Genomic DNA, 23163 nt, shown 5'->3' with positions numbered 1-23163 from the left:
TAGGACTGGTCAACATTTGTACAAGGGCGAGTGAACCACAAATTTCCTTTGATGCAAATTTATCAGGTCTGCAGAACCTGAAATCTGCAAGATTGCAAGCTTAAGGATGCAGTGGAAGTTTGCCTGGCCACTCTGTCCTTGCTGTGCAAGGCATGGAGGTGCTCTCCTTCAGGCCTGTTGGATGGTGGCTTCAGCCCATACCCATTAAGATTATTGCTCCTTGGGCACTCAGATGGGAGAAGTTGTCACCATACCTGCAGGAAGAAGTGGTCAAATCTTTGCGAAGTAAATGCAACGAGTATCCTAGACTTGCTTGGTTTTAAAAATTATTTTACTAGCTATTAGGAGTGTCCTATTTGTTTAGAGACAGTACAAACGGCAAGTTGGTTTTTTTGGGGGGGGAAAGGGAAAGGAGACCATGTTTTATTTACTAACTTTCGATTTACCTTAGAGTTGGAGCACCTGTGATTGAGAAATCTGTACCTTTTTGGTTTTCTGCAATTGTGGTGCAATGTATAAAACATTAAAAGTATAAGAATTCAAGGGATCTAGCTCTTTATCTGTTGGAAAAAAGTTGTTATTGTGATGATAAAGTCTTCTCTCTCAAATCCCATATCAGATGGCAGTCTGGTTCAAGGAGCCACCAAAGGAGTTTATTAAGATAACCACAAGCCCTATCAATCCTCCTGACACCGTAAGCTGGTGGAGTTGAACTTGAGCACCTGGTTATACCAGTGTGACCAGTGAAATCTGAGTCATGAAAAATTCTGCTTAAAAAAAAGCTTTCTGTTAATTAAACTTGGCAATTTCCTAAATATTTAGGAAATCTTTTGCTGTGTTCTTTTAATCACTGTAATATTTGCAGAGAAAATATTTAAAAATTTATGAGATTAGACTTCATTGTTAGGACAATTGTTCATAACATTCTGTATTGATAAATGCTTGAAAATTAGGTATTATATTGAGAGATTCCAAGTGTTTGTTGTGAAGGGCCAAGCATGTCAGGCCACGACCAGGAGGTAGAGATATTCAGCTTCACATAGCTTGGATTCAAGCAAAATTTAAGCAGTCAAAAACTCATGATGTAAAAATATTAAAAAAAGAACATATCAGAACACTACTGGGATTGACTGTAGAGGATCAAATTCATTATAGTTGCCTGGGGTCACTGACTCACAGGTTAACGTGTTAAGTATCTGTTACAGATTACAACCTTATTACATACAGGTATAATTAGGTTTATTTTCTTTGATCTTTACATGTCAAAATTGTATTACAGAATGAAAGAAATGCAGTATTATTTTTGGTCCTTCTTCCATGCACCTCACGCCTTCTTAGTCACTGTCCCCTTCCTTTCCTATCATAGTGCCTCCTGCCCCCTGTCATGGCTGAAACAAGGGTTTGCAAAAGTGTTTGCTGGTGGCCATCCCAGTTCCACTTTTCTTTTTTTCTTTTTTTGTCAAGAAAACAAAATGAGAAATACATAATGCTGTCTGATTTAGCTCTAACTGAAGCTGATCCAGTGCAACTGGAGTTTGTTGTATTAGCAGTTACTGTTACTTAGCAGTCTGAATTTTAAAAAGAAACATTTTTTGTGTCTAGGTTCCAGATTTGGCTGCACAGCTGTCATTTGAATACACGGGAATGTATAGATCTGACGTGGCAGTCATGTACCAGGCTGTGTGATTGGCAATGCAGTCTGCAATAGTTGGACATGTCATGTGACTTTGGTCCAGGAACATTTTTTTTTTTTTCGTGATTGTGAACCCATGACTGAAGATGTTGAACCTACACAGTGGGAAGGCATAAAACAAGACAGAGGACAGGTACCATTTAGTTGTGGCATGCCAGGGGCTGACCTGGAAAGGTTTCTGGTGTTCTCATAACAGACCACCATTACCCAAACTATTTCCTTCTCATGGTTCAGAGACAAGTAATTAAAAGAAAATAAATGGAAAATTAATGAAATTTTTACTCATTTAACACTGGATAAATAAATATGCTTCTCAGCACAAGCCCTGCCCTTTGTTCCTTGCTGAAGAAAAATGGGGCTGTAGATTTTTAGGCTTAAGTCAGAAAATCTTTTTAAAAATCTTTTACAGAATATTCATTTATTTTGCCGGTAGATGGGGCTGTCCTTTAAGGTGATGACTTGGTATCCCCCCCCCCCCCCCTTTTTTCTTCACCCTCCTCTCTGTCTCTCTTCATTGTCCTCCCATCCTCCTTTTTTTTTTTTTTCTTTTTTTCTTTTTTTCTTTTTTCTTTTTTTTTTCGCTGCTATTTGCTGATTTGTATTTGGTACACTCACAGAGTGAACCTCAGAGCAGGAAGCCGAGAATGAAGCAGAGAGGATACTGCAGAGGTCGTTTGCTTTTTTTTCCCCCAATGAGAATGCAGTAATTTATAAATACTTGGTAATCCTTTGGAACTGGGAATCTGAACAAGTTTATTAGCATTTGAAGCATTTCTTCATCACTGTCTATTGTGGTTTTTATTTTTGGTTTCCTCATAATGCATTTGAAATTCATGTTTTATCAGGTAAGCCAGCAGGATGATAAATCCTAGACTTTAATTCATCTATGTGAGCTGTCCGCATGGGGTTCTCCCCCACCCCCCTTTTTTTTTGTTTTGTTTTTTTAGTTTTTTTTTATAATTTCTGAATGCTTGCTTTGTAGTTATTGTTAAGCATATAATTAAGGAGAAAATCCAGTTTGAGTGTTTTTTTAAAATGTTTCCAAAGCTGCAGTCTTTTTGGCAGCACAGCATTTTGTTACAAGATGGATTTCACTGGCCTTATATTTTTGGGTGTTTGCCAGAGTGTTGGGTGTGTGTGTGTGTTTAAATTATTATTCAAGATTTTTCGTCTGAACTGTTTAGAAGTTAACAGAGGTCATATTGTTTCTTCACATGGAAAACATCTTAAGGGTGAAAGCAAGTGATGTTAAAATCCTACCATGGTAGGAGTGTACAGTTTTCCTTCCCATGGAGAAGCTCTGCTTTAAGGCTAAATGCTTCACACAGATATCTGAGGTTTACCGAAGGAAGAAAGGACTTCCTCCTCTTTTTTCTTTCTATCTCCCTCTGCCTTTATTCTTTCTGATCAGGTACACTGCGAGAAGCTCTTACTTTCATTTACATACTGATAAGGACTGGTTGTTAAATTGCAGATATAACTCGGTTCATAATCTGAACCGTCTTGCTTTTTCAAACAGCACAAGAAATTTGGCAGGTGGACATCAAGCTCTTTCAGCATCTTTTCTAAAATGGATTTCTTCTCTGCTGCTTGTCTGAGGTATGTGCTTAAAAGACTCCCACTGAACTAATTTACCTGGGATTGGGCTGTCTTTTCAACCCATCTGCCCTTCATCCCCACTTTGAGGAAGTTGTTGCTCATTCTGCAGTATTTGAAAATGGATTGGTGTTTTTCTGTCACTGCTGAAAGCCTGTCAATTGTACTTATTCCAGAAATGCTTATTTTGTGGTTATGGTGTCAAACTCCTGAGATATATTGGTTGATATTAGTGTTACATTCTTGAAGTGCACCTACATTTCTATTGTGTTTTTCAGGCTTGACCTGTAATATAAAGTATAAAGGAAAAAAGTCTGTGCTAAAAATTACTCCGAGAATCTAATGTGGAACAGTAACAGGATGATTACTGCCAAGACCAACACCCTGTTGGTTTATTCTGTTGACCCTGGTTTGTGTGATCTTGAATATTTGCTGAAGTATTTAGATACAGGAAAGCATGTTAAAGACAGGCAGCCTTAAACTTATTGTCCTCATTTTGCCAGGTATTCACAGAAAATGTTTATTATTTTAAGAAAGTATCAATGATGAGAGGGGTGGAAAGTAAGAGCTTTAGCCTGCCACAAGGGATGTCCAGCTTTTATTGCATAAGGCACAGTATAATCAGTAAAATTCTAGGGAAATTGTAGGAAATCAACAGCAATTTTCAAAGTATCTTGTATGAGAAATAATTTTTAAAATCTGATTATAATGACTTACATAAAAAATATATAGACCGTTTAAAATGATACTTTATACCAGGTAGTTTATTATTGATCACTGAAATCTACATTAAAATTGTTGTATTATCACCTAAGCTTGCTTTGAAGTTTCAGAACCTGTACATGTCAACAACTGAGATAGCTGGGAAGCTAAAATAAATGACAGGTTATTTCATTCTTAATATGAAGGTGGTCTTGAAGTAGAAAACCTTTCAGAATGTCCATGAATATGACTCTCAATGTACTATTCCAATGCCAAGCACTTTAAAGTACAGGTGGCTGTTGACTTTTGAGGATGGCATCACTGCTACTATCCATATTACACTACATCCTTCCAACATGCAAATTCTACTGTAAAGTTATGTACATTAACGACAAGCAGATATATTTAGAGGACAAAACCACAAAGCTTAGCATTGAATTTTGTCCCTTAAATGGTATTTTACTGATACTTCTCTATTGGTTTTGGCTACCTTAAATTCAAGAACTGCTATTAAACAAGTATGAAGGTTTCCCTGCTCTTGGTTAAGAGAAATATTCTGGCAGTAATTGGGAGAGGTGGGTACTTCTTTACAAACTTCTTTTGAAAAGTGGCAGAAAACTTGCTCTAATTTGTGTGTGTGTGTGCGTATTTAGCACAGTGATACTCTTCTGGATGAATGTCTTTTCTTTCACTTTTATTAATTTTCTGAATTCCAGTACCAACTCATCTCTGGGAAAACATATTGGGTCTTTGGGCTAAAGATCATGAAGAGGTTTTGTTGATTCTCTTCCAATGACAGGAACATATACTACCTTCTCTTTCTCCACTGAAAACGCCTGGTATATGTAGGAGGCAGTGGGATTCCACAAGAGAGCTGTATTTGACCTGCAGACTTTCTGTTGATGCCCAAATGAAGACAAACTAAATGAAAAATCGAATATATATTCACACTTGTAAACTGAGAACAACAATGTTATGCCATCCGTAAGACACACTAGATAAAGGATACCGTTAGGCTTTTTTTAGCATAATGTTTTAGAGCACTTGAGAGATCAAATTGCTCAAAGAAAAAAAAAAAAAATCATGAAGCTGAAATATTCCAAAATGGAAAAAAAGGGACCTTTGAGTAAATTTTAACCATTAAAAGCTACAACTGATGTTACTGACTGAACATAATATTGTAGGGAGATGGGGAGTATCATGCAAGTTCTCCAAATGTTTTACCCAAAGCTCAGTAGTTCTGGCAAATGTTATTTCATTTTCTACTTGTAGGTTTATTCTTTGTAGATTCCTATCCATGAAAACATAAAAAAGTTGGATGGAAATAACTGAAAGTTTGGTATAGGTGAAGTAATTAGTTAAATGATAAATGTAGAGTCAGAAATCGTCACCTTTTCCATAGTGGGGTTAGTGCAATTTCTGTAAAAATGTGCTGATATCTTTTTATTCAATATTTTAGAAAATCCCTGTGATGTATTACTGAATAATGAGTGTTCAGTGCTTTCAGGCTTTCTGTCTCCTGCTGACTATTGTGTCATCTGTTCTGTCTCTTCAATTTCCACCAGTGTGTGTGGTTCCAGGCCCCCTTTCACACTCTTCTAATGTGTTATTTAGCTCTGACAAAAATAATTTTTTGTGCAAAAAATATTTTTAAGTGCAAAAATATTTTGCACTACTTATAAAAATTCTGGGTGGCACCCTTCCCTGCCATATTAAATATTACTTGAAAAAACACATTTCTGATTCAGCCCCCATGCTATCTATTGTTTGCATTTATCAGCCCCAGATGCTCTCTCTTTCTTTTTGTGCTAGGAGATTCTCATTACATGTCTTTTTCTGAATCCAAATTTCCATTGCTTTGTCTCGGTAGTATCCAGTGCTTCTCTGACTCTATTTTAAAGTGTTTCCATCCTTCTTTTTATTAATTTCCTCTTTTTTTCACAAGTCTCTGAGATTAAAAGGACATAGACCCTCTATATTTGGTCTCAGAAACATCCAGTTCAGTTTGTGCTTTCAGGCTTTATCCCATCTCTTGCCCTCTACCTTGGTAATTTATTTCAGTACCTTGTAGACATGCAGCTCAATCTTTTTCATCTTTCTCCTACTCCTTAAACAGATTCTCTAATCTGCTTCCAGCATTGGCTTTTTAAAATTACTTAATACAATTCAAAACACTGAAGGACATCCTCCTGGTAAAACAAAACACAACCAAGCAAGAACTCAAATCCTGTCAAGGTCAGAAAGAAAAAATAAGGAATAGACGTAAGACTTGTGTTACTCAAATAGGCTTTATTTAATAGTGGTATTGGTCAAAGATGACAAAACTAAGCATCAACTACAGTACTTTTTAACTGAAATAAAATTCCTAATGAAGGAAGCTTTCAAATGCCTGGTTAAGTGCATTTTAAGCCAATGTCTTGACTGTGTTCCAGATGTATTTGCCTGCAATTCTTCCATCCTCTCATCTCTCCCTGGACTCCATTTTCTACCTACTCTTTAATGGTGTTTCCTTCAGAGTGAGATCTTTTATTTTCTTTAATGCTTTAAAGTGTCTAACTGTTTTGTTTCAAACTATTGTTGAATTTATTTGCCAAGGGGAAATAATGACTGAGATATTTCTGAGGCAGATGATAGGTGCTCCTCCTAGGAATGTCTCAGCAGGGCTCTTTCAGTAGCTTTGCAGGATTCCTGGAGTAGCTCTACAGATGATAACAGAAGAGGCTGGTGGATCATTAGAAGCTGAATAGTGAAGATGAATTCTGTTCTTTACGTCCATAGTGGATGCGACAGGAAGACTGAAGAAATGGACTCATCCAGATGAGATACAGGGAGAAATTTTCTAATAGAAAGTATAGTGAAGAACTGCAGTAGAGTATCAAAGGAATCTATGAAATTTGTCATGAAGGTCTGTAGGAAGAGGTTAGATGAAACATCTGTTGGGAAATATGTATAGTCATCTTGCCTTGGGCAGGGAAATGAACTAGGTGGCTCTTGATCATTGTTTCCAACCCAATTTTTCTATGAGTCTACAAGAAGTAGATATCTGAGGTACAACAGATAAGGAAAAGTATTATATCATAAATTATATAGAGTCCAAAATAGACCTCGTAAAAGCTATCTTCATTAGGCTTTTCTTAAAAGTATATAAGCATCCCCTGAAAATATTTATACTACAGTATATATATTCTGCAACACTTCAAATATATCTAGAAAGAACGGAAAATATGTCCTAAAAAGTTATTTAATTTCTTAGTGTTTCTTTTAGATTAAATAGGCTTTACTGGTTAGCCACAGGGAGTATGTGAATAAAAGAGGTAGAGAAAGGATATTTTACATATCTGATCAATTTTTGCTTATTTTCAGGAGAATGCTATGCATTTAATTTAAAAGATTTTTAAATTGATAATGGAAAGAAATAGGACACTTCAAAATCTGATTAAATGAAGCAAGTGTTTCAGAGCCATTTCAATGTTTTCTATTTTATGTTAAAGTTCAGTATTTTTCACAGTTGAGGAACCCAATCTGATACATTTATTTTCTGAAACGGAAGTCTAAATAATACTAAATATATCACCTGAAATGTGCAGTGACAGATAGAGACAGGGAAACTTTCAGAGCTCCATACTGGTTACACTAACAATGCTTAATTGAAAAAAAAAAAAAAAAAGTTAAAAATTTTTTACTTTTTTTTTCTTTAACATTAACTAGGTGATCCAAATGCTCTCTAGAAACCTCATATCTGAGTATTTTTTGCCTTCAGCTCAGCTTGTTTTCTCTTTATACACACACTGGGAGAGATAGACTAGAAAGGATGAACCTTTACTGTGTTTTCAGGACTTCATATTGTCTCAAAATAAAATTAATTACAAATCTACTAGTCTGAATTAATAAAATATTATATCTGAAACAAAAAATTGCACTCCAATGAAAGTTATCTATGTGTTACAATAATTTTTTCCTTAGTAATTTTGGTTCCATTTATGCCAAGTTTGACTGGCACTGATACCCCGTGTCTGCAAAGGGTCTTGTCCTTAAAAACCTGTTGGCTGTATGCACCCTGTCAACAGGGTATGCCTTCTGATGTGAGCTAAATCTTGAGTCATGTCCCCAGCTTCCTTGGGAAACTACTAACTAAAACAAGGGAAAATTGTACTAGGGTCAACATTTTTAACAATAGAGGTGATTGTGTCCCCTGATACAGGAGTATTTCTTACCATTGGTTAACGCATTGGCTTCTAAGCTACAGACCAAACAAAAGAAATATCATTCATACAAATCTGTACAATTAAACATGTATATATTTATCTAGAAAGAGATAATAACATTTTATTGTGCAGATTTTTTTTAGAGTACGGGTTTAGAATAAGATAAATAAATTCACAAACTGAAATAACATGTTAATTGAGTAAATATAAAATATTTTAACTTCTGAATTAACAATTACAAAGCAAACAACATGATACTGTCTTGGGTGTTCTTTCACAACAGTTTATAATCGGAGAAAAAAAATGGAAACATATAGCTTCTTTTTCTTCCATGAAGGTCAATGTTATAGAGGAAGACATCTTCAGATACATTGTTTAACTGTAATACTAATTAAAAAAATTGAATTGTGGTGTAGAAGATTGTTAACCAATACTTACAAGAAATACAAGACCAATTTAGAAAGTATCTTGCTAAATCAAATGCTAAACTGGACTTAATTCAAACAATATCTTGCTTTTTTTCTTTGTAATAATTCTGAATACTTACATGAAAACTAGTGTACATGAATCGTTAAAAATACATTCCTATTTAACGGCAGACTAAATTGATTTTGTTTAAAAAATGATGGGTAAGACATATATGTAGGGTCTGAGAAAGGAAGATATAACAAATATATTTAAAATCTGCTGCAATATAGTGTACTTCATAGCACTGTTTTCTGGGACCGGCCAACTTTGTAAAACTATTTTCTGAGACACCTAGGTGTGGAAAGCTTGCCAGATGTTATTTCAGGATGTTTCTGTCTGTTTTGCTGTCTGCTTTTTGAAGGACAAATATAAAACTGCCTGTATCATTTTATAGAAGCAGAATTTACACCCACCTGGGCTAGAAATGTGTGAGAAAATTTTGCAAAATATCTTTAATACAAAAACTGATCTCCAGAGGTGCCTTTCCACCTCAGCCAGCCTATGAGTCTATGGTTCGTTAATACAAAACCACATCCCAGGAGTGCAGAGTGGAGTGTGTCACTAGCCTATTATGCACTAAAATACAAAAAAATGAGACTATAAATAGAAATATAATAGAAATTGACATTTTAGAATATAAAAAAATAGAAAATATTTCTAATAATAGAAATATAGCATTTGGAATTGCTAATGTAGACACATTTTTGCATCACCAGGTATGAGAACTGTACTTGCTCTGAAGTGAAAACGTCGTATTTCATGAGTGGGACATACAGTAGACAGAAGTTTACAGCTTTGTTGGAATACATGTGCAATGAGATTAGGAAAAAAAAAAAAAAAAAAAAAAAGCTTAATTACTTTGAGTACCCTTTAAGTAGAATTCCAGCTGAAGGTTACTTTTATTCAAATAATAATTTTACATAGCCTGGTAAAAGAAATTCTCGTACCTTTTAGACAGCATGTCTGGCAGTTTTGACTCTAGGTTACAATGCTACCTAGCTGCTGTGCAGGCTGGCTGTGAGTCTGTCACCTGTGGGCAGCAACCTCAGATTTGCCCTCTACTTTCTCCTCAAGACAGGTTTCTATACATCTGTTAAGTGTAAGTTCAGACTAATCCTGAACCAGTACTAAATAATATTTAATGGCTCTGATGGGAGAAACAAAAATGCATACTGCTCAAGTGTAGAGAGTGATAAATTACAGGACATGCTAACAAGAGAAAGCAAAGCAGCAGATACAGTACCTGCTCCCTTATGTCTGCATGCCTAATTCCTAGACAATAGCTAGCATTGAGTTTCTTGGGGAAAAAGAAAAAAGGAAACAGAAAAAAAAAAAGCTGGGGAAATATGAATCAATTAATTTTTATAAATGCAGGGGAGTAGTAAGCATTCAATTTTATTTTTAAAAGTTATTTCTCTGTTCCATACCAGATCTGTCTTCAGTACATTAAGTACTATTTAAATGTCTAATAGTAATAACAGTGGTTTATTCAAAACTTTCCCTCCCTTTTTCATTGAGCTCTTTGCACATAGTATTTCAATGGGTGTCTCAGCAGTGACAGTTTCTCAGGGTTATATGGTTTGTAGGATTCTGAAATGCAGGAAACTTGTCAGTTTTGGCAATAGGGTTTTTTCCTCCTGTGATTAAAGTAAGAATGACCATGATATAAGGCGGAAATTTCAGAAAATAGGTCTAAGCTTATGTATTTAAGTCTATATTTGGGTGCTTAGGCAAAAAAATATAGTGTCTCAAAACAGTGACAAGAATTTCATATTGAATTTTGTGTGAATTCCTGATTGCTTAGCACTTTGTAAAGGATGGCTTATGCCTTTAGCTCTGTTCAGATATATATCAGATATAAAATATGAGCCATTTGCTCTATTTCATGTGAGAAAAGATTGTGAAGATGGCTAAATAATGGCTGTGGGTAGTGAAATTGTGATTAGCATTATTCTGAAGTCCACACAGTAAGTAATTTTCACTTCTCTTTAGAGGTCTGCAGGTCTGTTTTTCTCTGTGTAATGCTTCTAATTCAGGTGGCTTTCCTGAAACAGTAATTATTAACTGCTTTGGGAACTGAAAAAAGGAAGATTTTTTTTTTTTTTTTTTGAGAGAGAGAGAGACATTGATGTGTTATCTCAGTGAAAATACCGTATTGCACTGTTGTAGGGCATAGTTTTAATCCTGGAAGTTTCAGGATCTTTGCTCCTAAAAACTTTCTGCATTCTGGCTCTAGTTCTGAGAACATTCCTTCATATCACTCCTCAAAAGTACAGAATCTTGAACTTTAACACCTCTTAAATTCCAGATTCTTACCCACAAATTGTTCTATTTTGTTCGTGTCCAATATTACCTGTTGCCTTGCATGCACATAGATGTTTTTGAATGCGTATAATAGGCAGGTGTTCATATATGGAATCTAGGACCTCAATCTCTATGTGCTTCAGCTGGCTTACATTCTAAGTATAGGAAAAATGCTCAGATGACACAGAGAGAAAGAAGACCTTTAAGGTTTTGGTAGCTGAACAGTGTGACCACTGAAGTGTTTTGAAAGATATCTTGAAAAAAGGTTAAAAGGAGAATAATGAGGAAGTTTGGCAGATATTTGTATCTCCTAACTGTGACTGTGAATCTTCTTCGAAAGCACGATGTTGATGTACACTGTCTAGTTGAACATCTAAAAAATGAAATTTGAGGTAATGAAGAAAGGCTGCAAAGACCCTCTGAGAGGAAAGAGTCATCTATATTCTGAGCATTTATACAGCAGGATAAAACAGCTTAAGGAACTAGTTAGAAAATTACCCTGGATATGGTCAGGTTTTGTCTGATAAGGCCAAAGAATCTTTCTTGTTTCTTTGTAAGCGTGATAGAAGACAGTTCAACAGTACTAACCTTGTGGATGGCTAGAAGGACTGTTTCTTAGATATGCCTGGGGAGGGGGAAAGTATAGTAAGATTTAGACATATTCTGGCTCCAAAACTTAGATGAAGACATTTGACACATTTGACACATGTAAGAGTCAGATGACTCTTACTCATGACTACGAGTAGCACAGGCACCACCAGCCTCAGCAGCCCTTGGGCTTGGTTGCTAGCATTTCATGTGCCAAACTGCTGTGTTAAGCCCTCATAGACTGGGATGAATCACTCTACCTAGAAACTGAAAACACTTACACCAGCAATGACAGTGGAAGAAAATCTGAAATAATTAAAAGTTGGGTCAGTTGAACTGTGTATAGAATAAATAGGATTTTCTGAAGGCAGATTGGAGACCAAAATAGCTACAGTCATCCATTCTGCCTGCTTTCAGCAGGGCCCACATGGTTTGAACAGCTCTGATGCTATTCTGAAAAGATAATATTCAAAGGTGTGTAAACGCATTTACCTGCAGTGTGAACACATCTTGGCTGTCTGCTGTTCAGGGTACAAAACCAAAAGTAACTCAAGAAAGACCTCTTCCTAGAAAAGATCAAGTCTGCTGTTATAAACTTGGAAATTTGGAAGCAGCTGCCCCCCAAGTCCAGAAGGACTTCCTGTAAAAGGCAGCATGGACAGGTTCATATTGCCTGAGGAGCAGCTTGTGACAGAATGCAGTTTTGCCTGCATGCTGTCAAATATAGTACAGATATAGCCTGAGAAAAATCGGTAGTAAAATTAAACAGAATCTTAAAAGTTCATATTGCTGCTGAAAAATTTTTGTGCTCATCTTTCAAAACAGACATTTTAAGACTTGGTACTGTAATATATCATACATTTTCACTGAGATCCTTTCTTCTTAGGGGACATAGTGACTAAGGGGACAGGCTGTGTAAGGTGTCTATTCACAGTCTTATGCTTTGGCCATCTGTTATGTATCAGATCGTTGTGTTCTCACTAAAAAAAAATGTCTCTTGCTCTACACTCACCTGTTCTTAAATGTCTTTTACAGTGGTAACAGTTTTGATCTTGACCTTTTTTGGTTTGGAATATTTTGGATACATTCAGCTTTCCACACTTGCTGGATTGCTCCAAGCTTCTGTGGTCAACCTGTAGTTCACCCAAGACCTCCCTCATCACAGAGCCCAGCAGAAAGCCTAACTTCACAATCACACACCTGAAAACGCAGTCCTGATGCTATTGAGTCCAAAAAACTCCCCGTGTAAGCACTCAGCTTCCAGCAAGCCCAGCTGCCTGGAAAGGATGGAGCAGTCATGGAGGGAGGGAGGACTCTTGTATCTCACTCCCTACTACCTGTTTACTTAAGGACAATGTTAAGTTCAAGTGCTCCATGGGCTTGCCAGAAAGGTGAAAAGTTTTCATGGAGGAAGAAAAATGTGAGCATGAAAAGTAAGAAGAGAGGAGAGCAAATATTCTGATGACATTTTCATACTTTTTTTTTTTTTTAATTACTTTCCCCAGCCTAAATCTCTGCCCCCATCCTCAATCTTTCCTACTTCGAGAATTGCTGTTTTACAGCAATTATTTCCAATGACATTATATGTTGTATGACATTACATGTCATAATGTAAAAAGCATTATACCATCCCACAACTTAAAGTATGAGAAATAATTTGCACTGTGACAAAAGAAGACCTCCATCACAATGAATTTCTAAACACTCTAAAAAAATTTTAATAAGTAATTATTGAATGATGGATTATATATGTATATTTAAATTATTTGCATTAGTACATTTATTAATACAAATATATCACTCATATTTTTTTATGCATTAGTTCTACAGCAATGAAATATCAAATATGTTTGGAAAAAGAAACTACATCTTTACAGCACATAAGAAAGTCAGCTGGTAAGATCTCAGTGTGTAAAAGAAAAATAAAGGGAAGTATTCCTCCAGTTGAATGTGCCTCTAAGATAAGACAAAAGAGTTTGAGTTGAAATTACATTTTTACCTAGCACAAATCAAAATTCTTCTTCAAGATGTAAATCAAATATATCCATTAGTTAACAAAACTTACCTGCATGAATGAAGTCAATAGTATGTTTTGAGAACAGCTTCAACAGGATCAAGAGTTTATCTGTTACATTACAAGCATACATCCTGATGCAATTTTAAATCATAGAGAATACTAAGCATTTTAAGAGTAATAAATGAGGGAAACTATATAGAGAGGCATAAAAACCAACTCCTACTCAAAATTGAAAAGCCCGGAAAATTCTTCAGTATACTTTTTATAGGCTTTTCCTCAAAACAAATTAAGATCTTTTAGCTGTCATTTCCACTTACGAATATTAAGTCCCCAATTTGTCCTTGCCTCATAATCAATGTAACATGATCATTTCTAAGCTTCTTAATTGTGCATGTTTCCTTCAGACTTAAAATGTCCTCGATTCCTTAGAGCCATGACCTACACACAGCATTGATCTCTCCTCTGACTGTTCATTGTTCACGTACTGAAGGCTTGCTTTTCATAACTGGATATTCTTGACTTCATGGAGTGCACTTATCTCCATTGTTGTGCCCTCTCTCAAGTGCACTGAGAAACAGTTTTGAAAAATTAAGTTTCCTATTTTGGCTTCTCACTAGAAGCTTGTTTATACAAATGCATCTAAGTTGTATATATGTATACAATGATACATGTATGAATGTATACGATGCCTGCAGAAACATTATTCAGCTCTCAGAGCCTGGTAGGAAATTATACCCTGTCTTCGGATGCATTGATCAGACAAGAAGAGCAAGATGCTGAGGAATGCCCCTCTCCATTGTTTCTCAGCTGGGTGTATTGTAAATCAGTACCTGACTGCAGGAGTTTGAGTGGCTGAAAAATATAGTAAGTTAAGAGTTATGGGACAAAAATGACTAATCTTATCATTTATCTTCAAACTATTTAAGATATTGTTGTGGATACCCAATGCCAAAATACCAAAAGGCATTATAACTCAGTACTATAAACTAAAAATTATTTAGAAAAAGCATTCCAAAACACTTTATTACAACACTAAATATGGCAATTTAAAACAGCAATTATCAGTTCTAATCACAAATGGAAGAGTACTTTCAGTCATTAAAGTAACAAATGTGTGTTTTTGAATGAGAATAGCTGAAAGTATTTTAATCACCAATCACAAATCATTTGAAATGGGTAAACTGTTATTTTCCCATCAGAAAATCTGAGGTTGAAAGAGATGTGGTTTGCCATTAGCCAGATCTGCCATTATTTGCTGTGGTCGTCACTATAGCATGTTGCTTTTCCTGTTTGAGTTCTTATCTTACAGGTGGATCCACATGAACAGATTCACATGATACAGACCTTGTAATCTATCAGTTTCAATTTAAGATAGAAACCTTTAAAATTATTAAATATTTTATTACTTCGTTAGCGTCATTAACATAGTTTAACTGCACATTTGATGTGCACTGAATGATATTTTTAGGAACCTAATCTTTCCTTTTTACATTTCTGCACCTATGTTTGAGAGTGGTTTCTTTGCAAAATAATCACTAAATGTGCACTACAATTATATTTTTAACCACATAGCTCAGTACATTTGATAAAGTGTTGCTTCTTTTTTAGTAGATGATCTGGTCTTCAGGAAACTGCCAGAAGTGGCTCAAAATTTGAATGACGGAATCTGTTGCTATAAAATTTGTTATTATTTATGCTATTTTTAAGTATATATCTATATGTCAAAAATTTCTGATTAATGATTTTCTATTTTTAAATATCAGATGGTATCCAGTGATACTCCCTTAGTTCTACTATTTTCTAACTTTGGTGTCACCTGCAATATACAATCTGTCTGTTTTCTCAGTGCACTTAATAGCATTGTTCATTAAATTTTTAATTGCTCTAGACTGCTAAAAATCAGTCTCTGCATATAACTTATTCTTATTTATTTTAAAGAAACACATTTGCCTAATTTTTCTTCTTGACCAGCCATAGGATTAAAAAAGCCAGAAAAGTCCCAAATCCCAATACCACTAGACTTCACTGTCTATAATTTTATCACTTCTATCTTTTGACTGGTTATTTATAATATTTTTACATTCCTACATTTTCAAAAATCAAATTAACATCTTGAATATTTATTGTAGGGTTAGAATATAAAATATTAAATGACTGGAAACTCACCAGCACCTCAAAAGAAAAAAAAAAAAAAAAAGTGAAATCTTTGCTTTTAAATAAAAGTCAGAGTGGCTAACAGTCTTCATTCAGTGGCTTTCAAACCACTGCTTCTGCAGAAATACTAATCCCAGGCTCTGCTTTTCTTTGCAAATCTGAAGCTTTTTACAGTAAGGCATTGCTCAAAGGGTGTGGCAGAGGCAGCAGATGCTGTTGCTGCTGCTTCTGGTTAACCATTTAATAGCAAAAAATATTTCATTGCTTCTAGGAATTTTCAATAATTTTTTCCCCTTTATGCAACTGAAAATACCATGAGTATCATGCAGAACCTTTTTTAATGTCAAAATAAGCTAAATATTGGAGGAAATAAATGAGAATAAAAAAGAGGCTGAAATAAATATTGATAAATGAGTGGGGAATCTTTAATATGCAAAGCCCAGTTCAGCTGGATCTCTTAAATACAATCGTGATCATTCAGAATTATGCATTACAGCTTATTATTCTGACATACATCCTTCTTTTTATGCCTAAACCCTTATAATTACCAATATTATGTTTTAATTCATGCTTTCTGCTCTAAGATGTTCACGTCTGCACAAAAAGCTCTTATAAGTTATGAAATATTTGTGTGAAACTAGGTGGACACTGGTGCTCACCAAGACTATTGATCTCAATTCAGGTTTTTTGCAAATCTGTAGAAATCTTCTGCCTGGCATCATCTGTGTGGAATATGGCAAGGGCAGATATGGATGGATGGGACAGGTAACTGTGCCTGTGACACATCCACACAGGACGTCAATACACATTTTTAGTGTCATCTGGATTTAACTCATTTTTAGTAATTCTTTCTGTGGACTTGCCAGCTGGGTCACCCCACAGCCAGCTTTCAGGCTGCTCCACAGGGTAACAGTGCAAGCAGAAAGTAAATCTGACCTTTAGCCTTAGTTTTAGCATCCCTTCAGTAAAATGATTGATATTTAATCACAGGATTACAGTTGGCATGTTTGTAAATGGGAGCTGACCAAGAAAACTGGTAAGTGGGATGACAAATAAACAGCAAATCAGTGGATGGATTTTGATGGGCTGATGGGGATGATCGGGTGGTCTCCTGATGCACGAGTTGGGAGTAGTAGAAGCAAGAGGTTCTCTTTGACCATTTTGAGAAAAGCTCTTTGACCATTGTGAGACAGTTTAAATGACTCAGACCAGACCTCAAAGATGAAGCTAAGAGTTACTAGGAAATTCAGAGAAGTCATAATGGGGGAATGTTTTAGTATTTTTATTTTTGGTTTTATCTCTTTTTCTCAGTTCAGAGTAAAGCATAACTATATCAAGGACTTCCGCAATGTCTCTGTGTCATTTTCTTCAAATGGTGATTTTCTGAATGACATGACTCAGCTGCTGCTTTTCTAAGTGGTGAACTGCAAACCAGTGTCAGAAGTATGAAGCTTTGGGATGAATCTAAGACACTATGAGTGTGGGAATATGCACTGCTGCTGGGATTTTAGGAAGGCTGCTGAACCGTCGGTTGCATTTGTAGGAAAGGTAGGCTTTGCCTAGGAGATATGCCCGAGAGACCTAACAAGGCAATGTGTAACCTACAGGGAGTACATCACCTCAACTGCAAAACACAGAGATACAGAAACTAGTTCTAATGTGCTTGCTTGAGTACTAGCAGCAATAATTCATGAATGTTAGTGAAAATTGCTTTATCTAATTGTCAATAGAGTAAATCAACTGTGCAACTATACTATGTCTAGGGCACAAGGTGCCAGGGCTTGAGCACTTTCAGGTCTCAAGACTACTGTCATTTATAGCCATGTCTGGACACAAGACAGACGTGGTGGCCTCATGAATATCCACTTCATGACAACTTTCCAAAATTGCACTGGACTAATATAGTTAATTCAAGTTTTGTTGAAAATAATTTCAAAACTAATCAAGAAGTAGGTGAGAGTTGTATAATTTTTTATTTTTGACCGTGTGTTTTGGAAGAAGTTTCTTTACAGCAGTGATGTGACTTTTTTTATTCATTGTGAGATATTTTGAGAGCCATCTCTATATATAATATAGTTTTTGAAGTTAAATAAAGTTGTATCTGCAAGAACAGATACTAATTATGCTACTGTAAAGGAAATTGTTAATCTCATAGTAATAAGCCATTTCTCACATACTATTAGCAACTTATTAATGTTGGAAGCAGCCTACTAAGAAATAGCAGAATCCTCTTACTATTCGTAAAAATGGTCGCTCATTTGTGAGTTCAGAATCACAAAACTGCAGAGAGACATGAGGGGAGAACTGTAGATGTGTTGCTTTAGCAGGATCAGAAATGTCCAATAAAAGAGGATACATTGCCTTGCCCACATAAACAGCAATAAAAATGCCATGTGTTTACAGGCATGTGTTACATCTTACATGACAGCATATAGCATACAAATTATTTTGACAAACCCTTGATTCACATGTAGCCCATGTGATTGTTACAGTTCATAAAACCTAAGACAAGCTGACGGCTGCAGAAGGGGATGATGAACATAGGAGCTATACAGAAGTCATGCAGTGGCAACAGCACTTCCTAGGCTGCAGGGTTGGTTTGTGGTTTGAGCACCTTCCATTCCTTGAGCATTCCCTCCTTTCAAAGACAATTTGTGAGATGGATCCCTCGCTTTGGGTGCTGCACTGCACTGACAGCATATAATAGCCTGCTTCTAAAACGGAGCGGTGGAGGCTGTTACTGCCTCCTCTCTGCACCATGCACGGCCATGTGCTGAAATATGCCTTGAGTGCACAGCGAGTGAAAGCAAGGGGATGAAGGATCAAAACTTCTTTCTAATATTTAATTGGCAAAAGCTGAAACTCAGCTCTTCTTCTGCCTTTCATGTGGTGTCTGGATTTCCTGTGCAGTACAAAAATTATTTACAAGTTTCTACAGTTTTAGGGGTTTTATCCCTTCATAGCAGTCCCATCATTTTGCTTCCAAACCAGAAAGTCTTTTGGTTTCCTTAATTACAGTTGATTTTCCCATTATCTTCTGTGTTAATTATGTTCCTGTTGTCTCCACATCTGCTTCCTTGACCCAGGGGAGCCTCAAGAGTGAAATCAGTGCTTGATGTTCTGTTTGCAAGAAAAATACACACATAACTGTCAGAAAGTTCTGAAAATGTAAATACTTTCATTAATATGTCTTTAAGGCTTCTGGACCTTCCACTGGCCATTTGAGATAGCAAGTACCAGAATGCTGTTAATGGGGTTAAGCAACCCACAAAGGTCATAACTTGGTAACTTTTTGAGCATGGGTATGTTTTTGGGTTTGTTAGTTCTGCAATTTTGACATCATTCCAGGGTGTGGAGCGATCTGTTCTCTACCAGCTTTTATTTCTTGTTTTCCCAGTGTGGCAATATGCCAAAACCAGAACTTAAATCTTGTCTTAAATTCTATTTTACCTTAATGTAAAACAAATCAGTAGCATTAGATAATTTACACTGCATAGCCTACATTGCTTTGTTTATTTTTTTGACTGAAGGAAGGTGTTACTATGTTCGCTAAGATAAATGGAAACAGATGTTTCAGACACTGCTTAATAAACCTGACTGAGTGGTGTAGATTGCTAATAGAAGGGGTCCCTGCTCTGATCAAATGAAAGAAAGAAGAAAGATTGCTACTCTGTACTGCAGTCATTTGCTGCACAAGATGCACTGCAGGAATACAGTAAGCATGGAATTAATTCAGCTTGGTAGCCGTCCAGTAGTTCTAATCTATTAAATGTATTTGCTCAGATAGAGTAGTAATGCAGATGCATTGTGACTTGTCCCATTAAAATATTTTTTTCTTTCTATAGAACTGCATAACTAATTTTGGTTTTTTCAGCTTTCTAAAACAGAAGTGACTTCATTGCAGTTAATGGAATTAAACTAGCAAAGCAGTAAGCAGAAGCAAGCTATTTATTTTTAATCTAAAGCAAAGTCTAGTAGCAATACTTTGGTTTAAAGATACATTAGTTAAATTTTAAAATGTAATGAGAATAGCAATCTCAACAATGCATACATATGTATAACTAACAGTGATGAATAATGTGCTGTGGCCACATCATTTGGTTTTCTGATTTCCTCTAATCAAAAAATAAGAATAGGACTGAGAATCTAGGTATTATGGGGGGAAAAAGGCTGCAGCTACTGACTGCAACAGACAACAGTTCCTAGTACAAATAGATCACAGGGAGCATTCGTGTTTTCTCAGCATGGGGGTTTTGCTTGGTTAGTTACTTTGTTTGGGGAAGGCTGGCTTGTTCTAGTTTGTTTTGTTTTTCAAAACTGAGACTTGTAATTTCTTCCTGAATTCAACAAATTAATTGTGAGTGAAAACTAGAAAGAAATCCTCTTTTCCTATAGGTATTCCTAAATTTTTTATTCTCAGCTATGAATACACCTCTGGCAATTTCAACTAACTCTTCTCAAGTGAATTTATTAGATATAACAGAGAAATAGCTCTTGGAGCAGGGATCAGAAGCCATGATTGCCTTCCTAAAGGAAAACTTACCATTAAAATGGCAAGTTCATGTTTTTTTATGGGCTTTCTTTCTATCCCATTAATCTTGATTTCATTGGTGCATAGTGATGGCAGAGCACTGCAAAGAGAGATCAGATGGTCTGTTGCCCGTGGTAGTGTAAGAGTTTTGCTGATTGATGGAAAATGTGGCTTTGAATTCCCTGGAGCTGATGAGGGAGTTTAGCACAGATTCTCATGTAATGAGACGTAAGCTAAGCAATTATAAAACAGTGTGTTTATCATAGACATTAGCTGTATTTCCTATCTTTGCCTGTTCTGGCTGTTGGGCAACCTAGACTGGGGCACTAAACTGCCTTCTTAAATCACACAGCTACCCATGGCTGTTTGCAACTCTGTGGCAAACTAAATAGTTATCATCTCTGCTCATGACTCCCCTTTTGTGACTCCCTGTGCCAATAACCTTGCTGTGTATCAGGTTGGGTAATGGAAATATCTAGCTGCAAAGCATAGACTTTGACTTGAGCTAGTATATACTATTTGATTGCTTCCGATATGTCAGATAATTCATTTATAGCTCAGTGGATATGTACACACCCTATTATGATGTCTGCAGTATTAATGTACCTAGGCTTTATTTAAAATGAATATGCATTAAGTAAATATATTTAGCCATGCCCAAGTAATCCAAGGCAAACAAGTCTTTGTGCCCAGATCTACATTATCAATGCTGAGAGTAAACATAAAGAAGATGGGTAAAAAAGGATATGAGAGAATCCTATTATCAGTCTTGTAATATGCATGCTTCCCTTACAAAGCTGTCCATGAGAATCAAATTTAATTTTATATAAGAGCTACAGGAAGTCTTAAAACTTGCATAGTCCCAATATTCTAATCTGATTTCTGTCCTTCTGCCACATGTGTTGCTTTGGATATCCTACCTACCTTTGCTACCTGTAGCAGCCCTAAAATAAACAGGCCTGATACAAACTTGGTTCTGTGAAGAAAGGAATAGGGGTTTCTCCTTAACTAAGGCCTCACATACAAAACTGCCACAGTTGGCCATACCTTCCTTCCTCCCCTCCCACAAATCCACACTTTGAGGAAAGTAATTTATATTTATTATGTGTTCTGAAGTCAAGAATCATAACGAATATTTGATAACTAAAAAATAATCAGAATGTGTCAGCAAACAATGAGAAGTAATATAACATAGAGATTTGGGTACTGTGAGTTTACATGTAGATTCACTGCTTTATTTTGTAGTAGCTGTGGTCTGTTAGTTGGTGCCTTGAATTAGCCAGGTTGTTTCCTGAGCATATCATTGATGGCTTCACTAATATCTAGTTAGTCTCTTTATAAAAATGAAATTACCAACGTTACATAATTGCATCTGGAGAACTTCAAATTATTAATGCTACTGCTTACCACTGTGATGGTTTTTCAAAACCATAGTAGGACGCACGATTCTTAATAGAGATGATTTGTTAGTTTATGCCAAAGCAAAACCAGAATGTGTGTCACAGGGCAAGGGCAAAGTGAAGGGCAAAGATTAAATTCTGCTTACTCAGAATTCTCTTGCCTGAGTTTTCCCTTAGCAATCAGTTTCACAGGGCTGGAAAGTACAAGGAAGCAGCAATCTGTACAGACGTTTATGGGTGCCTTCCTGAAATTCAAAGGGCGATTAACCAGGCAGTGAAAATAGCCCCATATCATTTTGCTAATTTCTTAATATTTGATTTGGTTTAGTGTCATTTTTATTTTCTATTAGTGGTGAGAGATGACTTATCACCAAGTGTAACAAATCATATTTTGCGATGTATATAATGAAGAGTCCTGTAAGTCATTCTGCAAGTAGTAATGCAAAAGAATGTGCAATGTATTTGTTGAAAAATTCATGTGCATTCCTTTTTGTACTCATCTTTCCACTTCATCTCAGACACAAATTGACAGTCAGCAAACCAGAGTTGCACTGTCTCATGTAGCAGTGTATAAATCTACTCTCAATAACCTTTCACTAAATTGAGAAATTCAAGAATACAAAAAAAATATGGGGTGGGGAAGGCATAAGTATTAATTCACCACTACTTCCAATATATGCAAAGTTTTACCTACAGAAGTAAAGAACATAAATTATTCTCCAGTTATTCTGTAGAGCATATTCTCTAGTTTGTGACTATCACTTGTTTATCTGTGTGTGAAATGACTAGACCAACAGAAGAGCAAAAATACCATTCTGGTCTATTCACTGTATCTGTACATTAGAAACATTCACACTGCTCAGCACCTGCAGTGTTAACCATAAGAAGAAACTGAACATCTACATTCTAGAGAACATGACACATGGTACATTGCTATCTGGTAAATCTGAGAAGCTATAGCTTTTTAAAGGTAATCATATTGCTATGCCAATTGAGTAAAATTAAATGCTGGCTAATATTAAAAGTCATATTGCTGAGAAATTTGGCACCTGAAGGATGGAGGGAGAGGCAGGAAAAAGTTTTAGAGGTCAGGTTTGATTTCAGCATTTGGATGTAAAGGTAATCATAGAAGGCTTTATATAGGTGTTTATGTAGGTGAAAGTATAAAGCTGAATCAGACCTGTTGCACCACAAGCATTTTTGGAACAGGTCTGTTGCAATCAAATGCCTATATTTCTAGCACATAGGGTCCAATGGAACTTCAGCATCTCAGTATACTCCGTGGAAAATAGAAGCTAAATTTTAGTTCATGGTTGTTGTCACAGAAGATCAAACATCAAAGCATGTTACAATCAAGAAATTAGCTCTCTAAAGTTTAGGTATTTCCAGCACTGTAGTTCTACATGTATGCTAAGGTCCTCCTGACCAAGATCTTCAGAAACTCTTGTCACTGTTTGTTATGAATGCATGAAGAACATGAAAGCTAACGGTAAGGCAGATGTTTA

General features: G+C 35.9%; 1 protein-coding gene across 1 annotated transcript in view; it reads left to right on the top strand.

Annotated features, from left to right (window-relative positions):
* Positions 1-2250: 2250 nt before the first annotated feature.
* The window catches only part of LOC141962301 (sodium channel protein type 1 subunit alpha-like), a 95019-nt gene continuing 74106 nt past the window's right edge, over positions 2251-23163 (top strand). Inside the window, exons 1-2 of the mRNA XM_074910267.1 lie at positions 2251-2538; positions 3213-3292. The gene's annotated coding sequence lies outside the window, so the exon portion shown is untranslated. The remainder of the gene's footprint in view (positions 2539-3212; positions 3293-23163) is intronic.

This window comes from Athene noctua, chromosome 7 (assembly GCF_965140245.1).
Source record: "Athene noctua chromosome 7, bAthNoc1.hap1.1, whole genome shotgun sequence".
Taxonomy (NCBI): Eukaryota; Metazoa; Chordata; class Aves; order Strigiformes; family Strigidae; genus Athene; species Athene noctua.
The sequence above is the reverse complement of the archived record's forward strand: the minus strand, read 5'-3'. Positions and strand labels throughout refer to the sequence as shown.